The following is a 13,412-nucleotide window of genomic DNA, read 5'->3' as shown; positions in this document are numbered from 1 at the left end:
GCCAATGCTATTTGATGATGGTGGTCCTCACAGCTAAGTGCATATGGAATTAAATCCTTAAGCCCTGGCAGAGAAGAACTTGCCCTACAGTAATTCTTTCAGTGATGAATTAGAAAAACTACAAAACTGGCACATACCCTCTTTGCAGGAAAGCAACTTTATTCTCAGGAGATGCCAGGGGTTCTAGCTATCAGGTCGAGTCTCTGAGTAGGTTCTTAAACCTTTAGAATTGATTTTGAACAAAAGTACCAGAACATCTGGTACTAACATTTGTATTAAATGATTTGAAAATGTGCAGAGTAGTTTGTCATCATTCGCAAGATAAAGACAGAAATAAAGAGGGATATAATTGGAGGGGGGATAAAAGAGAGAATAAGTATTTTATATCTGTTTGGTAGGTTTAGGTTCCATTTTGTTTGTAGGTTGTTATAAACCCGTAAGTTTGTAGAAGACAAAAGCTTAGGTATGAAATTCCAGCTTTTCCAAAGTAAACCCCCCTGTTCTGGATTATTCGTTTTGGTTTGTCTAGAGAAAGCAAAATTGAAATAGTTTTCCTGTTTACACTTTAGTAGAAAAAACGCAGCAAAGGTGTCCAAAGGGAGAGCTCTGGAGAAGCTCTTTGCCCCTATAACTGTACACTCCAAGCAACTGCTGGGGTCTCCATTTCCTGACCTCTATAATAAGGGAGGAACTGAAGACCACGTTTCACAGTTTCGGCTCCCTCTTGTCCTCTCTGTCATTAGTACAGTGCAGACCTTAGAGTAAAGGCTCAGATATTGCTTGCTGAATGAGTGTTACTTTTGATCCGTTGGAAATCCACGACGGGTTTTGGGCCTAACCCAGGCGGGCTCCCGAGTTAGCGGAGGCGGGAGGGCGGGAGGTGGGAGGGGGAGGAAAGGGTGGTGCTGGTTTTCCGCCGGGGGCGGAGCTTCGCGCGGCTCCCGCGCGCCAGGGAATTGAGGCGGAGCTTTCCGCCGGCGGTGGGCGGGGCTAGCGCGGGGACTTCCCCTGGGCTGAGCTGCGCAGCGGGTGCGGAGGGTGGGAGCCCGGTGGCGGTTCGGGGGGGGGTTCTGAGAGGATGGAGGGGGTGGGTGGGTGCTCAGCCGCCGGCCTCTGGCGGTCCCCGGGGCTTGGGACCCTAACGGGGGAGTCGTTTCCAGGCGGGGCGGGAATTGCTGGGAGGTTGAGGGCTGCTCGGCCGCGAGTTCTGCGGTGTCGCGAGCATGTGTGCGTGCGCGTGTTTATCTGAGGCCCCGCGCGGCGGCCGGCCCTGCCGCCTACTCCTCTGGCTAACTACGGTTGCAAACCCGAGCCTAAACACGGCGACACCTAGCCGGGAGGCGGCTCGCTCTTCCCCGCCAAGTGGGCACTCCCAGATCGCGCCCTCTCCTCGTCCCCCTCGTAGGGGACAACTCGGGCTCCAAGCCCTGGCCGTGAGAGGGAGCGCTGTGGGGACGCGCTGTCCTCTGCCTTGAACTGTTGGGCATGTGGTGGGAGTCCCTAAGGCTTGAACACCAGGGTTTTAAAGCACCTGTCTGTCTCTGTCATTTTACTTTTAGGGTTTTGGCCAAATTGGGCGAGGGCACAAAATAACCACTTACCCCTTCTCACCGAGGAAGAACGGGAGAAAGGGTAAGTAAGGAATGATCAGGGGTGGAAGGAGCTAGGGCTGTAGGAAGAAAGACCAAGGGAGAGAAAAATCCAGATCCAGAACTGCCCCTGGGGGATTCTTCCATTTCATCAGGAACGTGAGGCCCACTTTCAAGGGTCACAGGCTCCAAACCCAAGAGTTTTTTTTTCAGGCCTAGAATCTGTAGCGCTGGCTGGGAGTTTGGCGGCTTGGCAAAGATCCCTTTTAGCCATTTGACCTGATAGAAAACTGTCCTTACCCTTCCCGTCTTTGGAACGTGGGTCTTGCAGTTGTCTCTCTCCAGTTCGTGTCTCACTCTAAGCTAACTTTGATTAATCCCAGAGGCTGAGTATTGAAGATTCAGGGCCCTGCTTGATTATCGACAGGACCTCCACCCACAGATCTTTACATTTTAAAAAGGGACTCCTGTAAAAATTCTTTAGAACGCCAAAGGGTGAAATTAATTAGTGAGATGATACCTGTTGAAATCCTTTTAGGATCTTCTCACAAACTCATAGAGGAAGGTTTTTTTTTTTTTTTTTTTAAAGGTTTTATTTATTTATTTGACAGAGAGAGATCACAAGTAGATGGAGAGGCAGGCAGAGAGAGAGAGAGAGGGAAGCAGGCTTCTTGCTGAGCAGAGAGCCCGATGCGGGACTCGATCCCAGGACCCTGAGATCATGACCTGAGCCGAAGGCAGCGGCTTAACCCACTGAGCCACCCAGGCGCCCCTGTTTTTGTTTTTTTCAGTGTCGAGGTTGACATTACCAGGCTGGGCCTTTTACTCTTGACTTTCACTTTGATACCCCTCACATATTCTATTCACTTCTGAAAAGTAGCCAAACAGCACACTGAAGCCCTTGGAGGTTTGCTGTGATTTTCAGTGTGATCTCTTTCAACAGTTCTTTTGTGCAAATTTTCCGTCAGATCTCCAATATACCACTCCTTCCTTCTTACTGGTGAAATGAAACACAGCCCCTCTCCGAAGTTTGGGAATACCTTCGGCATCCTATGTGTTCTGTATCAACAAACATTTTAAATTAGCTAAAATTCAGGTTAGCCACAAGCAAGAATGTTGCAAACCATTCTTGGATACTTACAGAGGAAAGGTAGAATTAACCTCTGTGTCAAATTGACATTGGCTACCTGTGCCCTGAATCTGTCTGGCTTATTTGTCTGGACTCAAGTGATAGATAACCATATAATTTATGTAAAATCAGAAAATAGTTGTTTATTGATGATGGTTCATTCATTGATGCGGTAGATATTTATTCTTTCCCCGCCAAAGTGTGGAACACTGATACATTAGGATGGTAAAATGAGACTGGGTTTGGAGATGGCCATTTGGAGCAGGCCTTTCACCAGTTTTCTGTAGGTTTTTGGAGTACTTAAGTATGTAATGTACAAGACCTTCCCTGTACTATTGATCTTAGTTATGTGCAGGTCTGTACGTGTTGTGGGGGGACAGTACTATTTTTCTGCCTTCTAGTACTTTCAGTGATAAACTTTCAAGGATTACTGACCGTGGTGATTTGTGTCCTGTTTTAGAATAGTGTTACTGGACAGAGAATCAGTTGCGAACTCAGGTTTGGCTGCTGGCAGCTTGAAAATCAATACTTGAGAGATAGGTGAGAGACAAGTGGGAAAGAAAAGATTGTTTTATTCAGGAAGCTGGCAACCTGGGAGGATGGTGGACTAATGTCCCAAAGACCACCTTCCCAGTCCAGGTGAAGCTGAAGAGTTTTAAAAGGGAAGATGTGACAAACGGGGCAGGAGGCCCTACGCGCAGAAGAAGCTGGGGCCCAGGTGGTAATTGGTATGTTGACATGATCCGGAACAGACTTGCTGGCATCAGCAGCAGCTGTTTTCAAATGTGATTAGGCATTATCTTCTGGGAAAGTTTAGTCCTTCACTCCTCAAGGCCAGTGGTTTGCAAATCTCAAGAAAGTAGGCTAGTTTGGCTGCAGACCAAGGGACTGAGGTTAGCAAGCAAGGAGTGCATAAGCTTGAGACAGGTTAACCCTTAAGAGCCATTGGAGCACCATTCTAGCTTTGTAGTCATTTTGCAGTGTATTTTTTTTTTAAAGATTTTATTTATTTGACAAAGATTACAAGTAGGCAGAGGCAGGCAGAGAGAGAGGAGGAAGCAGGCTCCCCGCTGAGCAGAGAGCCCAATGTGGGGCTCGATCCCAGGACCCTGGGATCATGACCTGAGCCGAAGGCAGAGGCTTTAACCCACTGAGCCACCCAGGGGCCCCATTTTGCAGTGTATTAAATGTAACAGTATAAAGATCAGATGAGGATAATATTTTGAATTGTTCCATAAAGATGACATAAGATGAGAAAACATGGAGTGTTAAGGATGATGCACTTAATAAATATTAGATTGTTCACTTGTATGAGTTTCTGTACATTTAACCTCATTTTTTATTTAAGATAACTTTTTCTGGTTACAAAGGTTATATAAGATTAAAAAAAGTTATTTAAAAATGAGTCTTGCAGGGATATAAAAGGTAGAAAGTGAGTCTCTTATGAACTCTCAGAGGAACCCTTTCAACTGTTTGTGTTTCTTTCTTCAACTTTGTTTCCTGTTATATGTTACTATTTGGCAAAACTGTAAATTTCTGCCTTTTACCTCCATATTCTAGGCTATGTACCACCACTCCTTGTTCCATCCCCAGTCCCCATGTAGAAGTGACATGTCTTTTAGAGTCTTCTAGAAACGGGTCCCAGTCCTGGCTGTTATCTCATGAGCTCTGCGACTTTGTGCCAGTTAAAACTCTACTCCCTAACTTCTCGCCTGTCAAAACAGAACAATGAGTATATTAAAAAGTGTGCAAAAAGACAGCATCTGGCATACAGATACTAAATTTCCCTCCCTTTTGATCTGGTCACCTATCACATTCTTAATGATCCTCTTTGCAATTGAAGCAAGGGATCTCATACTTAACATTCCTGCAGGTGGGTGTTTGCATTTTCACAGTGATCACCTGTTAAATCTGATCCTCAAATTTCTGGGATAACATTGGCACCTGAAGTGGTTTGAATCCCCTTTCCCCATTACCCCCTTGTAGTCATTCCACAGCCATGTCTAACGAGTGTCAGCTTGAAAAATGGAGGGAAGGAGTTTCTATAAATGTGTTTAAAAAGCTCTGACACTGTTCCTAACGTGGGAAAGACATAGTACCGCATTTAGCTGAGTGCTTAAATTTAGGATTTCTATTTCAGAAATGTCTTTGGTTTATAAGAATTACAATAAAAATGCTGATGCTTCATGTCCAAACTGTCATGATTTTGCCAAGTTGTGGGTTTAATATACAGCTAAGCTTGTGTTTAGTGTGTCTAATACAGCTCTGGAAGCCAAGAAAGACAAGTCCACAGACATCAGATTTTTACACCAGACATCTGGTTTCACTTTGCTAAGGAGTACATTTTGTCAGTAGATTATAGGCATATCAGCTGTACTGGTGTAGTTTGTGGCATTATATCATAAGGTCTGGGTCTGTAGGGTTTAGTGTGATGTTTTATTCAAATGACAGCATACTGCAAACGAGCATCTGGTCAGATAAGCATGCTTCCCACAGGTGTCTTCTAGTGTCATTGTTCTTACAAGTTAACAAGGTAAAATAGTTTCTATCCTTGGTTTTTTTGTGGAAGAAAAATATTCTTAAAAGCCTTGCTAAAGATTAGCCCATTGTATTCCAGAAATTAATTTTCAAGTCCATTTTTGTTTGTAATGTGGAATTGTGTACTTATAGGAATAAAATAACAAATGGCATTTAGGTTCCCAGATCAGGACCCCAAAGCTATTTTATGTTATGTTATGTTATGTTATTTGTTTAAAAAAAAAAAAAAAAACTACTCTGAGATCAAGACCTGAGCTGAGATCAAGAGCTGGACACTTAAACCACTGAGCCACCCGGGTGCTCCACCAAAGCTATTTTAACTCATTGTATGCCCATTATTAGTGGTATACTATAGACTTTAGCCAAAAGTTATAGTAGTGTTTTGGAAAGTGATATATTCTGAGGTGCCACCTAGAATAGCTAGACCACATCTCTCTTCATTTTGAGGTAGTCAGGAGTATAGAAATACTCTGGAGTCTGTTATCTCTGGGTCTTCAGGTAGGCTCTGTGATTACTTACCTGTGATCTTGGATACAAATTCTTCATCTGTGAAATGGGATAATTACTCATGGTTACTCTGAGGTTTAGTGAGTGTTTGTGAAGTAGCACAATATGTAGTACAAAATTGGCCCTCAGTAAATAGTAGTTTCATTTCTTTCCTCTAGGTCCTGGCCATGAGAACAAAGATGGCCAACCTCCTAGCCCCTGCCTTATATCTCAGACTAATCCACTGGTAGGACCTGTGGCTCCAGCAGAGGGATCTGGAATTTGGGAATCTGGGATTTAGTAGTGGGGGCTGGGAAAATGCTATGGAGAATAATGACAAAGGGGAGGTGTGGTGAACTGACAGAGGAAGTTGCCAATCTTTTTTTTTTTTTTAAGATTTTATTTATTTGACAGAGAGATCACAAGTAGGTAGAGAGACAGGCGGGGGTGGGGGCTGGGGAGAGCAGGCTCCCTGCTGAGCAGAGAGCCTGACATGCTCAATCCTAGGACCCTAAGATCAAGACCTGAGCCAAAGGCAGAGGCTTAACCCACTGGGGCTTAACCCAGGGGCCCCGGAAGTTGCCAGTCTTTTGATCAGTCCACGGATTTAGGCGGATGAATTAATTATTTGACAAGTAGAAAAAACCACCTTCATCTCTGGCTTTTCCATTGATCTTTTGTCAGCAGCTCTCTTGGTCTTGCTCTATTGTCTACCTCCTTATTGCCTGCTTAACCTATTGATAAGTTCTTTTTTTGTTTTATTTTTTGTTTTGTTTTTTGTTTCCTTGATAATACCTGAAAATCATTTACTTCTATTTTTTTAATAGGTGGGACTTAATAATAGATGTCCATACTTCCTTAGGATCTGGACTTCTTCTATACTTAAAGTCCAGTTGATCTTCTTATCCTTTCATTGGTCTATAGTTCATTAATTCCTTGTTTTTCTTTTAAACTATATGCTATGTGCATTGAACTTGTGCTGAGGATATAAAGATGAAGTCACTGTCCTTGATCAAGGATCTTATAGTCTAGTAGGACAATAGACATCTTGACCAACAGTTCAAATATTGTGTGCTATTTCCCCTAATGGAGATATAAGTGCAAAGCAAGGCTAGCAGGAGCTCTTGACCCCTGATGGAAATGCCAGAGGAGGATTTTAGCAGTGGTTGTGTTTGAGCTGAATCTTGAAAGCTGAGTAGAAGTGAGCAGGGTGACAAGCAGCAAAGAGCATTTCCACACAGGCCTAATGGCATGAATAGTTGTATGGTATTATGAGGGCCTGGTGTGTTCAGGGAGCTATATGTAGGTCAGTTATATTGGAGTATGAAGGGCAAAATCAGCAGTGAAAGGAGATGAAACCAGATAGCTAAGTCAGGGCATACTTCCTATGCCACGTGCAACATTGTGAGTGACGTGAAAGGTCACCATGAAAGCGGTGTGCTGGGTAGATTCGGGGGCAGTGAGGTGCTGGGTGGGGAGGAAGACTGCAGGCCTGAGCTGACAGTGCATTAGTATGGATAATGGGAACCTGAGAGCTGAGACACCGGCTGGACGTAGTGAGGATACTTGGAAATTAGAAATTTTTGGAAAAATATTTAGGAGGAGGGAAAATTGGCTGATCTTTGTGACTGTTTGAATGTAACAGGAATGGGAGCCTGAGGATGCTGCAGTATGGGTAGTGAGAGGGAAAAGTGAAGAGGAAGCGGGTCTGAGGGTCAGCTCATGAGTTCAGGTTGGGACATGTGATTAAATTGCTTGCAGGGCAATTTAAACTTGGTGAGTTGGGGCTGTCTAAGAGGCGGCTGGATATGAGGTCTTGGAGCATCACGAAGAATGTGGAGGCTGGAGATGCAGATTTCTAAGTGCTTACTATATGGAGAGTCCTTAACGGTGTGGGTAGGGACAAAAGGCTTAGAGGAACTGCATAAAAAGAGAAGAGTAAAGGACTCAAAGTAAGCCCTGGAGAATATTGAAATTTTAAGGACAAACCAAGACAAAGACAGAGATACGAATGCTGAAGGGGAGTGGCCAGAGAGGCTGGCAGGAAAGACAAAGCATAACTTTTCAGGCTGATTTATAGAGTTTCAAGAAGTAGAACCCAGTTAAGCTTGAATCACCAAGTACGAATCATCAAGTACATGAAGATTATAAAGTGCCTGTTGGAAGTCAGTGCTTCCCTTGGACTGGTGGGGGCAGAGACTACACTGCATGGTAGAGGAATGAGTCGGAGAGGAGGAAGACAGGAGAGAGTAGGTGTGCCTGGGCCCCTCCTCAGAGATTCTGTCTTCATCAGTCTTCCGTCCAGAATTTTCAAAGCTCACCAAGGGATTCTAACATGTGTCTGAAGATGAGAACCACTGTGGCAGACTTCTTTTTTTGAGGGGAGAGAGAGCATGTATATATGCTGAGAGGAAGGAGCCCCGTAGACAGGGAGGTGTTGAAAAGGTGGTTGCCTGTAATCACTGTTCTTTGTCTTGTTTCTTGGGGGTAAAAATCAAATTGTCACTGTCTTTGCCTAATCTTCCCTTTGAAACAAACAAAACGCATATGTGACCCCACCCTTCAATATCCTATTGACCCTTTTTCTCCTGGCTCAGAGTTCCACTGCTAACTTGCTCTCCCCAAATCTGGCCTTTTTGTATACATTATTCTCTGACCTAATCCACTTGTGGGGGGGAAAAAAGTCCCCATTTATTAAAAACTGAAAAATTTCAAAGGAGTGTGTACTAGGCGGCTAAGGGGAAATTTATCAGCCAAACATAAAAAATGATCTGGTTTAGCAATACTCATTCATATCTGCTATCTTCAGGGCTATCTATGTAAGATGGAAAGATACATAAGATGGGAAGGATGAATGAGATAGGGATTCTGCCCTGAAGGACTCCTCAGGTCAGTGAGAGCAATGGATGTATGAGTAAGTGACTTATGCAATATATGCTGTTACAGAGGTTCAAAGTAAGATGGATGCAAAAAAAAAGGCCTTTCTTCTGTATGATCCTGAAGACTTCACAGAGGAGGCAACACTTGAGCTAGATCTTGCAGTGGAATTAAGGCATGGGATGCTGAGGTTCAAGGAGTGGGATTGAGGGAATAAAATATTTTGGTGGCCCCATGAGAGTGGCAGAATGAGTTTGAGTTTTTCATCTCCTCTTCCTCCTGTTCTCCTTGGTTTATTGCAAGTTATCTGTGTCTTTCAGGGACCTTTGGGGGATAAAGATGTTTTAGCTTACATGAAGAGATATCTTCAGTTTCTCCTTTTGTAGTCTAAGCTTTCTGTGAATTTACCACTACTGGTTTATTATATGCTAGATGGCTAAAATAGACCAGAGTAATTAAATCAGTCTCTGGGGATGACGTTCAGGTACTGATATTTTTCAAAGTGTCCCCAGGTGTTCTAATGGCAGCATGGGTAGAGAACCACTGGGTTAAAATACAATTCAGAAGAAAAGATTGGGGCTTGGAGCTAAAAAGTTATAGGTTGGGTTTCTTTAAAAAAATATAGTTGGATTTTTATGATTCTTTTTAACAGCATGTGTCCTCAGTTAAGTTACTTAGACTTCTCTAAGCCCCATCATCCTTTGGAAAATAGGAATGGTAGTAAACCTGTCCCACCTTGTAGAAATGGGTGGGTCAAAAGAGGTGATTATATCAAGGGATATTGCATGCAGATGTGGTTGTGACGATGAAATATTCTGTTGAGTTTTTCCAGGAGTAGACAGGCTAAGAGCTGGCCACCTTGCCCTGTAAGGTAGTAACAATTTCATGAATTAGAACTTAAGATTTCACCATCATGAACATTTTGCTGCTCTATTTTACTACATTTGTGTAATGCTAAAATGTTGAAGACCTAAAGCAAAAATGCAAATCCTTAAAAAATCAGCTGTTGAGCATTTCTTGTCTGACATATTGTTTAAAATTATACAGATGTTTATTGTGATTAAGATTGTAAAGTATATAAATATTTTCAATGTCAGTAATATGATTGTTGAGTATTAAATGTTCTACATAGGTTTTTGTTCTTAAAGTCTGTACATTAAAAAAAAAAAACAACACAGAAATCAGGGCACCTGGGTGGCTCAGTGGGTTGGGCCTCTGCTTTCAGCTCAGGTCATGATCCCAGGGTCCTGGGATTGAGCCCGTATTGGGCTCTCTTCTCAGTGGGGAGCCTGCTTCCTCCTCCCCCTCTGCCTGCCTCTTTGCCTACTTGTGGTCTGTCTCTCTGTATCAAATAAATAAAATCTTAAAAAAACAAAAACAAAAAACAGAAATCTTCCAGAAAACAGTAAAAAGCCCACAAAGTACCATGGAATACCATGAATTCAATGATATTGCAGGTCTCATCATGTCTGTCAAGTATATAGGAACATAGGCTATGTCTCTCTCTCTCTCTCTTTTTTTTTAAACTGTGGGATACCTGGTATTGGTGCTGGTGGTAAAATCACACTGAAATGATCATTGTTATGGTATTATAACTTATTTTACTTGAGAAGTAAGTTTAATGGCAAGAAAACTGAACCTAAAGCTTAGAGATTAGATTCCAGACCTGGTTTCCCTGCCCACTCCTAAATGGTAGTAGATAAGTTAGTTTCTCGGAGCCTCACATGCATCAGTTCTCTGTTGCTTTGTAACATAATCAAAATCTCAGTGGCTGAAAGCAACAATAATCATTTTTAAAAGATTTATTTATTTATTTATTTGACAGAGAGAGAGAAAGAGGGAGAGAGATAGTGAGAGAGGGAACACAGCAGGTGGAGTGGGAGAGGGAGAAGCAGGGAGTCGAATGCGGTACTAGATCCCAGGACCCCAGGATCATGACCTGAGCTGAAGGCAGATGCTTAATGACTGAGCCACCCAGGCAACCCAACAATAATCATTTATTATATCATGTTTGTGATGGGTCAGTAGTTTGGGTGGTTCTGGCTCAGGATCTCATGTGGTTGCTGTCAGATGCCAGCAGGAGGTGCAGTTATTGGAGGACACGCCTGGGGCTACAAGGTTCCTTTCCAAAGTGCCTATCACATGGCTGGCAATTTGGTGTTGGCAATTTGGTTCCTCTCCATCAGGGGCTTTCCATGGGGCTGCCCCTACCTGGTAGGTTATGGGAACTGGCTTCCCCAGAGTGACATACATGAGACCAAGGTGGAAACTGTAGTGCCTTTTATGACCTATCCTTGGAAGTCCCCTACCACCATTTTTTTTTTTTTTTTAAGATTTTATTTATTTAGTTGACAGAGAGAGATCACAAGTAGACGGAGAGGCAGGCAGAGAGAGAGAGAGAGAGAGGGAAGCAGGCTTCTTGCTGAGCAGAGAGCCCGATGTGGGACTCGATCCCAGGACCCTGAGATCATGACCTGAGCCGAAGGCAGGGGCTTAACCCACTGAGCCACCCAGGCGCCCCCCTACCACCATTTTTGATGTCTTATTGGTCTCACAGGCCAGCCCTGATTGAGAGTGAGACACAGGATATGAAGCATATATCGTCAGGGACCATCTTGAGAGGTTGGCTGCCTGACAGGATGACAACGTCTACCCAGCATAGCATAGCTTTGGGTTTCAGTGAGGAATTTATGGAAAATCATTTGCAAAACATTAAAGTAGCAGATAAATTTTTCAAGTTTTTCACGTCTTCTAGTATAGAAGTGGTACATCTATCTCGTGGGAGAAAATTATGAGCAAGAACAGTAACCATAGCAAGACCCTGTTGGTCAACTGGTGACCATAGGTTTTATCCAAGATAGTCTGTCTCCTTGATGAAATCTTGGAATGTCTGTTTTTATGTCTCTTTCTTGGCATTTGCTCTACTTTGCCTTGGTAAAAGTCATGTATGGATATGTCTCACCCTGTGTTGGACTGGAAACTTTTAGAGTGGGAACTACATCTTACTCTTCATTGTCTTATGGCATTTTTAACTTAATGCTTGGTACTTCATTGGTGTTTAATTGTTATTAGCTGAACTGAATTGAATCACTAGCACAACTCCCGTCTTTATGCCTCCCCTGAAATTTCAGATGCAGAGGGTCATTATTTGCTCAGATGGTATTGATGGGAGTGGTAGCTCCTTCTGGAACCATCTCTAAGCCTGTCCAATGGGTCCCTGCTTTGCCCTGATAGCCTTTAGCCTGTCCTAAGTGGCTCACATATTTGGATCTGCCAGGGGCTTAGCCTATTCTCGTTGATGACCAAAGCAAGCAAGCACACACACTGCACAATCATTCCTATATGACTGTTTCAGAATCTCATTGTACCCACACCCCGTTTGGTAACTCATACCAAGTTTTTGACTTCTAGCTGAAGAATGCCCAGAAGATAAAAGTTTATATCTTTCTTCCATGTAATAAATCATAAAAATTTAATCTTCACCATTTTATCCAAAAGTTTATTTTAAGAGCTAGGTCTTTGTATGGCACCTTGACACACACCTTTTCATACATCTTTTTTTTTGAAAAATGTTTGTAGCATTTATGGTCAACTTTTGATAAATCATCCTGCTTGTAGCTGGAGGACACATTGTAAACACATTTTCAAGTTCTAGATTTTTTCTACTTTTAGAATTGTGTTCAGCAAAGCCTTTTTTTAAAAAGAAGGGAAATGTTTGTAACATTGTTGTATTTGTTACAAGCAATGTTACATTTGTAACATTACATTTAGAATAATCTATTTCATACGGTTTTCACATTATGTAGACCAATAAATTCAGAGTATCTCAGGATTGTTTTCTCCTTTCTGTTCTCTCATGTGGACTTTCCTGCTGATTTCCCTCTTTAGGAATTCTTTGCTTCCTTCTCCATTACCTGCCTTCTCTGTCAGTTGTCTGTACCAAATTTTCTCCGTCTTTGGACTTAGTCTACAATGTCACGTTCTAGTATGAGCAGGCTACAAGGGGCAGAGCAGGCATTGTGAGTAGCACTGAGTACATAAAGAAGAGTTCAGCTGAACGTTAGGGTTGATGGTCAAAGGTTCTTTGCTAAGTAGGTAATAGTGGACCTATATAGCAACATGTGTTAGGAAAAGATTAGAGTTGCCACAGTTAATTTGTCTTAATTTTTGAAAATAGATTTTTTTTAGCCCAGTTATTTTTATAGTAAATTTTTTTTAGCCTAGTTTTAGGTTTACAGCAAAAAAATACAGATTTTTCCTATGTACCCCACATGCGTACACGCATAGCTTCTCCCATTATCAACAGTACCTACCAGAATGATACATTTATTACAACCAAGGAGCCTACATTGACACAGCATTTACATGAGGGTTCACTCTACGTACATTTGAATAAACGTATAATAACATGTGTGCATCGTTATAGTATCATATAGTAGTTTGACTGCCCCAAAGTCTACCATATTCTGCCTATTCATCCATCGCTCCCCACTACCCATAGATCTTTTTACTATTTCCATAATTTTGCCTTTTCCAGAATGTCATGTAGTTAGAATCATACAGTGTGGAGCCTTATTTCCTTAAATTTTAGTTTGCCTGGTTTAGCAGATTATTTAAAGCATTTTGGTGTTTTTCCAAGAGTTTATTTTTTAATGAGTTTTATTAGTGTCAGATTCAAATACTGAGTAATTATTATTTAGTTTTGTTTAATAACAATTTTGTATCATTATATAAGGATAGTTTGAGGCACTTCATAAACTAATTAGCTTTCTTATGAGTCTATTTCTCATGTG

General features: G+C 42.3%; 1 protein-coding gene across 3 annotated transcripts in view; it reads left to right on the top strand.

Annotated features, from left to right (window-relative positions):
* Positions 1 to 983: 983 nt before the first annotated feature.
* The window catches only part of IMMP2L (inner mitochondrial membrane peptidase subunit 2), an 876,168-nt gene continuing 863,739 nt past the window's right edge, over positions 984 to 13,412 (top strand). Inside the window, exons 1-2 of one of the 3 annotated variants that reach the window (XM_047694954.1) lie at positions 984 to 1,029; positions 1,560 to 1,632. The gene's annotated coding sequence lies outside the window, so the exon portion shown is untranslated. Of the gene's footprint in view, positions 1,039 to 1,559; positions 1,633 to 13,412 lie in introns of all 3 variants that reach the window. The other 2 variants (XM_047694953.1, XM_047694955.1) reach the window with 2 other exon arrangements.

The sequence above is a fragment of the Lutra lutra genome, chromosome 11 (genome assembly GCF_902655055.1).
Source record: "Lutra lutra chromosome 11, mLutLut1.2, whole genome shotgun sequence".
Taxonomy (NCBI): Eukaryota; Metazoa; Chordata; class Mammalia; order Carnivora; family Mustelidae; genus Lutra; species Lutra lutra.
Note: the sequence above shows the minus strand (reverse complement) of the source record. Positions and strands in the feature narration are given on the sequence as shown.